The 8,184-nt window shown below is 36.8% G+C and overlaps 1 long non-coding RNA gene and 1 pseudogene across 1 annotated transcript; both read right to left on the bottom strand.

Moving 5' to 3' along the window:
• Positions 1–351: 351 nt before the first annotated feature.
• LOC149142766 (uncharacterized) lies at positions 352–2,159 on the bottom strand. Its single transcript, XR_016265028.1, has 2 exons — positions 1,978–2,159; positions 352–392 (listed from the first exon to the last, which is right to left on the bottom strand). It is a non-coding gene; the product is annotated as an uncharacterized LOC149142766 (long non-coding RNA).
• A 265-nt stretch (positions 2,160–2,424) lies between these two features.
• LOC149142765 (cell division cycle 20.2, cofactor of APC complex-like) lies at positions 2,425–3,889 on the bottom strand (annotated as a pseudogene).
• Between the last annotated feature and the right edge of the window lie 4,295 nt (positions 3,890–8,184).

Raw genomic sequence — 8,184 nt, 5'->3', positions numbered from 1 at the left:
AATAATGTGACAGACATCAATAAATATTGATCATTCATGCCAGAAACGAAGAGCTACAATCAGGTAACAGTGACGGAAGAATGCAATACAAGAACTTGAAGTTGCAAGGCAACTCATGCCATAAATGATAAAATAATATAAAGATGACACATAGATGTATCAACAAGGGCTACTTAAAAAGTCAAATGTGCTGCAAAATTGTAGTGCGATTAGCTAAGTACAGAACCAACAAACAAGCGCACCATAATACAAAATGCAATGGAGGGACCATGCTAGTCTTCTCTGTATGATTCTTCTGTTGAGAGTTTGAATCCATCCATGTGCATCTTAGAATGTTGGCACGATCCCATGTTCCTTATGCCTTGCCTAGGATTTTGATTCAGAAGGATGCACTGCAATAAAACAATTATTACTGAGTAATAGAAGCAATTCATCAGCATTAGACACATATTAAATGGCAGTCTTAAGTATCAGATAACCATGCATAACAAATTAGACAGTAGCTGAAAACTCAGCCTCTGTGATTAACTGAATTCTGCTACATTAGCTTAAAATACCTGACAGTATATCATTTAAATAGCCTAAGGAGGTACCTTTAAAAAGAGGCAAAACTAGAATTTCATCTTAATGATTTCCATTGATCCTTAACAGAATTCATTGTTGATACCTCATTATCCCCTTTATTGTTGACTAAAAGGATGAAAATTTCAAAAATCATTTGTTAGACATATGGAAAATGCAGTGCTAACTTGCTAAGTATCAATCAGCCATGCATAATAAATTACATATCATTTTCAAACTCTGAATAAAACTAAGTGACTAAATGCTGCCACATTAAATTTAAGAAACCTGACAAGTATCTCCTTTCAATTACCTTAGAACTTTACGAATAGGGAAAACAAGGTTTTCATCTAGTTATTTCTTACTCATCAATAAATGAATTCATTACCAAAATGTACTGGAAAGTGGCAATAATTTGATGAAACCATGATGGAACTTAATCTACTTTATTGGCACTGAAACCCACACTATTTGGCATAAAGAAAGGTATTGGAAAATACATGTGGGTATGTTAAATTTTAGTACTAGAAAAAATATCAATTAGTGGGGCAGACAGTATGAGAGGCAAAAATCTGACAAGGGTCCCAGAGAAAGCAGTCACAACAATTAACACAAACAGCGAAGTTTCAAATCTAAGTATAGGCACCGGATGGAAATCAGACAAAACAAAAAAGCCACAACTTAAACTAATTTTGGAATAAGATGAATATAGGATAAATATGGTTGTTTTAATAAAAAAAGATAAATATGGTTGATCAGTCCAACAGACCAATAACAGATACCAGAAAATGGGAGGAATGACATGATAGATCATAGAACCAATGAGAATGAACAACTTTAACAAACATTCAAAATATGTAAGGTGTCAGAGGACAAAGATAACTGATCAGACCAACAGTTCCATGAGACAGGATCTTGCAACAGGGGCACAACAAATGATGATGAATATCGCTTGTCCTAGCAGCACATTAGAAGCTCTCAATTTAGTGTCTACTCATTCATGGCTATATCATCAATACCTCTTATGCATGGATGTCTTTAGTCAGTTTTTCAGTTCTTCTGTCGCAGTCAATATTTTTGTAAGGTTGAGATTTGTAGCCACAAGTCAGGGTAATTCATGGAGTTCTTTCAAGTTTCAAGCACCTATGTATGTGACTATTTTTCTGATTAATGTCTATTAAAAAATGCTTTACTGATCTCTTGAATGAATATATGTGAGAGATGAATTTTGCAAGCCTAAGGAACTGAACTACGGTAGAATGTAAAATATTACAAAAAAATTATACAAATGAGATAACAATATAAATACAGAACTAAAATTCTATAACAATATAGATATAGAATTTATCTCAGGTAAGAAATTACATAATAAGTGTGTCATAGCAAAATGAAGAAGATAAATCATTCAAGAATTACCTATAAGATTGAGTAGAGGCGTGAAGGCTTTTTGTAGAATGTGAATCATTCCAAGAGTGGAGGAGGCATGGAGGTTTCTTTGTTGATGTGAATGACATACTTGCTTACACTCATAATGTATCATTTTCAGAACCTTCATTGAAGAATATGGGGCTCCAAAGACTTGCCAAAACCATTTTAATTTTTACGATGCAACTGAAGGAGTGGTTCTTGTCTCAAAAAGTTGTTGCAACATTGTTCCATCAGGTTTCACAAAAGATAAATTCAAAGTTCATGGTATACGAGAAGAAAGAAAGAAGAAACTGTAGCATATTACATTGAAGAAAGTGGAACACGCTCCATGGCAATCCAATAGACTGTAGAAGAGCTATGTGAAATAGAAAACAGAACATTTAATTACTACCTTGAGTTAAACATCCTCATTTCATAAATATAGAAATATGCTTATTAGCGGATGTAAGTATGACACTTGTTGAAAGCCCCATTTTCATCTTTACTCTTTGCCCTTTTTGAGGTATCAGGAACTCCAAATACTTGCCAAAACCTGAGTGTTTCATCTGCTGCAGTTGATGCAACTATGTACCCATCAGGGCTCAGAAGAGGTAAGGCATAAGAAGGATCATTAGGACAAATCCATTCATAAAATGAAAGATGAATGCATAAGTACTCATAAAAATAAATCAATTTCCATACCTGTGCTAGATGAAGAACTCGAGAAGTATGACCTATAAGTTCAGTAATCTTCACCATAGATGGGTACTTCCATAAGGTTAACTGGTTCTCACTAAATCCATGTGAACTCAGTAACTCACGTTCATGCCTATTCCAGAGTAATGAAAAAAATTGGGAATCAGTGTCTATAGTATTTAAGTAGGCACCTGTGTCAATATTCCAAAACTTTATAGACCTGTCTGCACTCCCTCCACCAGATGCTAAAAGATTGCTTTGGAAGGGGCACCATGCCAAGGCCTTGACTGCTGCATAGTGTTCATCTAAGCAGTGGAGATATTGAGAGGTAGAATTATGGGATGCCATGCGCTAATCCCAAATGTACATTAGATTGTCATTCCCCCCACTTGCAAGTTGTTGGCCAGAAAGAGACCATTTCAATCCACAAACCTCCTGGTCATGCCCTCTGTATGTTTAAACAATGTGCTCTCACATACGAACATCATGATTGATTATGATCCCATCCCATCCTCCTGTCGTAAGAATAGGACCATTCCAAGCAAGGGCACCAACACGTGCATGATGACCTTTCAATGCCCTTAACTGCAATTTTATCCATGTCAAAATTTGGAGATTGCCATTACATTGGAATGAAAAAACCTTGAAGAGTCCCATAGATGTATAACAAAATTATTCAACCCAATGGCAATGTGCCTCCCATCAGGTGCCCAGCTAACACTAGAAACAGGGCTTTCTTCATCGTCTGCAATCAGAAGCTCTGATATAGAACTATTTGAAGCATCCCATAGGTATATAGTATTGCCAAGGGCTACGGACAACACATTGTTCAAACTCCAGTCCAATAGGTTCAAGTAATAATCATTCACAAGGTCTGGTGAATCCAGAGTTCTATCTGCAGACTATAATCAACATGGATAAGTTAAAATATTAAGAAAAAAAAGGTAAATGGCCCAAGGACAATTGTTTTGAGATGGTCATATCTAGTGTACTAATAACAAAAGCCCCAAATACTATTCTGTTTGACTGGACTCCAAGGGTGTATTTAGAAACCCACATCAAGAAACTCTAAACAATGCTAAAGCTAGCAGATACAGACAAAATCCACAAACCCTCTGTATTGAACAGGGATGATTCCAGCCTGAAACTTAGCAATGTGCAAACCCTCGTCCAAACCCTTCTCCCTTCTCTGCAGGTGCCTCACCATCCTCAACACCCCCGCCATCCTCTGCATCAAACGCAGATATCCATGCGCAGGAAGGGTTCATTCTGATATATTAACTAATGACTAATACGTTAACTTTTTTTAAGGTTTTTTTAACGTTTTATTACATTTTTTATTAACTTAGACGACTGATTTTTGTTCAATCGTCTAACAATAGATCTGATGGCTACTATTAGGACAGAAAGGCATTTTGGGGGTTTATTTCAAAGGAAATGCCTTACGGCGTAATTAGTAATTAATTAAATATATTAATAAATAATTAAATATATTTAATAATAGTGAATATTTTTGAATTGAACTAGGTTAATTGAGATTAATAGATTCCAAGAATCTTGTAGAAGGTTTCAAAAACTTCAATCTCTTTCTAAAACAATGGCCTAATCAAAACTTGAGCAGCGCCCAAGCAAAAGCTCTTATTTCTCTTAAAACAAAGTAATTGTAGCTTACAACTATTGCAAAAACCAAGCCGATTACATATTGTAATTCTTAATTTTTTATTTTTTATTTTTATAATTTCATTCATTGTTTGTCACAAAGAAAATGTCAATGGATACTAAAATCTATCCAGAAATGTTACAAAAATATCAATGGATTACAAAGATTGTGTAGGCTTTTCTTCATCAAAGAAATTTTAAGGAGAATTTATGTAAAAATTCAGAAAGTCTTATTTTTTTTCTAGAGTAGTGAATGTTAAAAATAGCAACAAGAAAATTTTAGTTTAAATTGTCCTTGAATTAAATAAGGAAGTAAATTGTAATTCTATTTTGATAGCAACTTGTAACAATTAACTAAGTTAAGTTGACTTAGTTGACTCAGTAAATTCAAGTTGGGAGTCTATCTAGAGTCATGTAGAGTGATCCCTAAATTTCAGGGGCCCAAGTTGAGTTCTTATAGAGTTGTAATTATTTAATTCAGTTTAATTGAGTTAAATTCAGTTAAACTAGTTTTAACTGTTGGAGGAACTAGTGAGAGTTCAAGTGAATTAAATTAGATTTAATTCAAATGCAGTGATCAATAAAATAACTGATAATTGACCCATAAATAACTCATCCATGTCAGTTCAGAGAAAGACCGAGTTCATATTAGAGTTCAGGGACATTGTACTATCAATTGTAAAATCATCTAAATTAAACTGATGGTGCAAGCAATCAGAGAAACGCCATGGATGGATTGCACAGTTATGGATGAGGAATTTCCAAATTAAATATGGGCTAATTCCTTAGGAAACTGTGAAAGGAAGTAGGAGCTTGGTAGGCAACATATTTGGTTAAGTATTGGCTTGAGCTAGTTTGTGAAGTAGTGAGATAGATTGTACTTGTGTAGAGATTGTTCAGGTTGAACCAACATTGTATTTTCTTCTCAGATCTTTTGGTTAATGAAATAAACAGATAGTATGGGTTTTTAGCTAAGGCTTTCCCAAGAAAATTATCGTGTTATGTGTGAATGAAATTCTTCCTTTTCTGCTTTGTGATTTCATCGATCAATTTTTGTTTACGCTGATGAGTAGAGTAGATTCAAGTCAATTTTTTTAGCATATCACAATCTGCAGTTTGAATATATAATACAAATATACATGGTATCATAGCTGAAATCACTATAGAAGAGGAGAATACGAGTTTTTTTTGCAGGTGAAATCGAATTTGCAGTTTCATACTTCAGAGCCAGTAGGATGTCATTCTACAGATTGAGACTTGAGTATGCCCTTGAGGGTAGCTTGAATTACATAGATTGGAAGGACAGGATGGAGGTAATGTTGGAAGACAACAGGCTAAAAGAATTCATAGATCATGATATCCTGAAGCCTCCAACATACAATGCTAAAGATTTGGCAGAATGGAGAAAGTGTGTGGCAAAGGTGAGAATGATTATCCTAGAAGGAGTTCGAGATCATATTGTCTTGAATATCCATGTTAAGGAAACTCCATTTGCAATGTGGAAGGCATTGACGGTCCTATTTCAAAACGACAATGATCATAGGAAGTTTGAATTGAAGGACAAGCTCAAGAGGATCAAGATGGAGAAGGGAGACTTAATTCCGAAGTACTTGACCAAGTTCGCCCAATGTTGGGATGAGCTTGGAAGTTTTGGTGTCACTGTTGCGGAAGACGATCTAATGAGACTAACACTTCTACGACTTCCCAAGAGTTTACACAATTATTAGGAATTAGTTAATGGGAGGGAGAAGCTACCAGAGTTGGAGCGGTTGTGGTCCAACTTGGTACAGGAAGAGATTCAGTCTAACACTAGAGATGGATCCTCATCTAAGCATGATGATGAGGAGAATTGTGCCTTAGTTGGAAAGGTGAGGAAAGGGAATGGGGATTCATCCCATTCCAAATCAGATTCCATTCAGGGTGATCACGGTCATGAGCTAAGACATTATGCCACAAACTGTTTGCACAAGAAGGCTGGTAAGAATCTCTCAGGAGGAGTGGAAGGTGAAGCCCTTACTTGACAATTCAAACTGGATTTCACCCTCATCGCTTGCATGGTGACATCAGTGATGGGTAGTGTGTGGTACCTGGATAGTGGAGCCTCATTCCATATGACCGGTAACAAAGAGATATTCAGTAACTTGGAGGAGAAGGACCTCCAGATGCACATTGAGATGGGAGATGATGGGAGGAATAGTGCAACCGACATTTGTATTGTTACCTTTCAGAGGGAGTCTGGTTCTCCCCTCACATTGAAAGATGTCATGTATTTTTAGGGTTTGAAGAAGAGCTTGGTTTATATTTCCATGTTGGAGGATCAAGGCTACGATGTGATATTTAGTACGGGAAAGTCTTTCCTTCATCACATAGCCTCATGATAGGTGAAGCAAATTGGGGTTCAGGTGAAGAACCTCTACAAATTGGATGTAGAAGACTGCACTACTTTTAACACTAAAGTAGAGAGGGTGCAGAGATGAGACATCAATGAGTTGTGGCATATAAGATTTGGTCACTTACACCATGGTGCTTTGAAGATCATCCAAAAAATTTCTATAGGACTTCCCAAGGGTACACTAGAGCAGAGAGACATATGCAAAGCGTATACATGGGGGAATTACACCAAATCTTCCTTGTATGATAAAGAGAGTCGAGCATAAGTGATCCTTGATCGAGTTCACTCAGATGTGTGTGGACCATTCTCGACAGCATCCATGGCCAATCACATGTATTATGTAATATTTGTTGATGATTTTTCTCGTAAGGGCTATACTTTCTTCATACAGAAGAAAGATCAAACGCTCACTAAATTTTGTGAATTTAAAGCACCTGTCGAGAAATATACTGGCAGGAAAGTTAAAGCTCTAAGAAGGGATAACGATGGAGAATATGTGTCAAATGAATTCAATAACTTATGTGCAATAGAAGGAATTTGACAGGAGTTTATAGCACCACATAATCCACATCAGAATTGGGTGGATGAAAGGAAGAACAAAAGTATTGTGGGAGCGGAACGAGCGATGTTACATGATCAGGGTCTACCATTGCACTTGTGGAATGAAGCATGCAACACAACTGTTTATTTGCACAACAAAAGCCCTCATCAAATTCACAGGATGAGTACACCAGAAGAAGATTTTTTAGATAATAAACCATATATGGTGCACTTCAGGATCTTTGATTCATCAGTCTACTGTCATGTTACCAAGGATGCACGGAAAGAGCTAGAGCCAACAACTGAGTTTAGCATATTTGTGGGGTACACTGATACACCTCACAACTATTGAGTGGACCTACTTACTATCCAACGGGATGAAAATGGTTTGTACAGATGTAAAGTTTGATGAAGAGAATGCCATGAGATGTTCCCTTGAGAGGGAGCTTCAGTTACATGCAGTTGAGGAGATTTTAGCTCCAAAGGAGGAACCTCATGATGATGTGGAGCAGCCACATGCAGAGGAGCAGAGAGTGGAAACACCCAATCATGCAGAGACCTTCATAGATGGGAGAAAGTGCACCAGAGAGGTTGACAAATTGTTACATGATGCTAGAGAGAATGTGGGAGCACCCACATCGCAGTGCATGCAGAGCAGGTCACAAGAGCAGTACACTGGCTACATGGCTCTAATGAGTGAGAGTGTATAGATTGATCCATCCTCATTTGACGAAGAAATGCAACAAGTAGTGTGGGTTGATGCCATGGTTGAAGAGAATGACTCCATTATGAGAAACAATGTTTGGGAGGTGGTCCCAAGACCAAAAGACGAGTCAGTGGTGAGTTCCAAATGTCTTTACAAATTAAAGTAAGTAGTAGTTGGGAGTGTGGAGAAACACAAGGCTAGATTTGTGGCCAGAGGATTATCT

Source organism: Pinus tabuliformis, chromosome X (genome assembly GCF_031772625.1).
Source record: "Pinus tabuliformis cultivar Carrire ecotype Pingquan chromosome X, CPIR1, whole genome shotgun sequence".
Classification (NCBI taxonomy): domain Eukaryota; kingdom Viridiplantae; phylum Streptophyta; class Pinopsida; order Pinales; family Pinaceae; genus Pinus; species Pinus tabuliformis.
This window is presented reverse-complemented; position numbering and strand designations above follow the sequence as displayed.